Here is a 1,041-nt window from a genome sequence, read left to right as displayed (position 1 = left end):
TGGGATTTACATAAGGTTTGGAGTTTAATGAAACAGATTAAACAAATTAACAGATTTTGTTTGTTTGACAATAATTGTCTATTTCTCCAAATAAGCAAGGAACTGTGTCAGTATTTAAATGCTAAGTTTATTTTGTTAATCTTAATTCTTTAAGGTTTAGATTTAACTATCAAGGGAGAATAAATCTATATGTGTGTAGAGCGAAATAACTTGTATGAAAAATAAATTAGGCTGATTGAATTTGCTTTTAAATTACTGAAAATTCATTGAGAAATAAATGTGTCTTAAGCTGATCTGGAATAAATATGCAAATGTATTTAAAATAATTATATGTTAATACTTGTACAATGTTCCAATTACTCAATTGTAAATAATATAATTCAATAATAATAATGATAATAATAACATTAATAATAATGATTAAAATGACAGAGGATATAGATAACATGATTTAATTCCTACATTAAGATGCATTGTGGAGGCTTTAAAGGTAACAATTCTTTATGAATCCGTAGCTTGGATATATCTCGAGGTTAAATTGACTGAAATTTGATGTTGCTGTTTCTTCAACAGAACATATGTTAATTGCTCTGATTAAGAGAGTGTGTTGGGCACGTTACTTTGAAAAAGTAATTCGTTATAGTTACTAGTTACTTCTCCCAAAAAGTAACTGAATTACTAACTGAGTTACTCCACAATAAAAGTAACTAGTTACTAGCTGAATAGAGCGGACAACAAAGAAAAGAACCTGCAGAGAGTTTTGCATTTCTTGTAACTCAACGTAAATGACATCAGGAGGGAACGCGATGTGAAGTTTTTTAACAGGGCATTCAGATCTGGTGAGTATATGAAATTAATAACTGGGGATGTCTAATTCTGAAATCCTGTGTGTTTGGGTTGTTATAGATACTGTAATATCTATCTATCTAGATGTATACTCTGTGTGTGACATAAAATATGGATCTCCATCCCTGCCACAAAGGCCATCAAATAATGTTTAAAATAAAAAAAATCCAGTAGGTTGAAAAGACAGAGTATCCA

The sequence above is a fragment of the Cyprinodon variegatus genome, unplaced genomic scaffold (assembly GCF_000732505.1).
Source record: "Cyprinodon variegatus isolate N-32 unplaced genomic scaffold, C_variegatus-1.0 Scaffold1347, whole genome shotgun sequence".
NCBI classification, from domain to species: domain Eukaryota; kingdom Metazoa; phylum Chordata; class Actinopteri; order Cyprinodontiformes; family Cyprinodontidae; genus Cyprinodon; species Cyprinodon variegatus.
The sequence above is the reverse complement of the archived record's forward strand: the minus strand, read 5'-3'. Positions refer to the sequence as shown.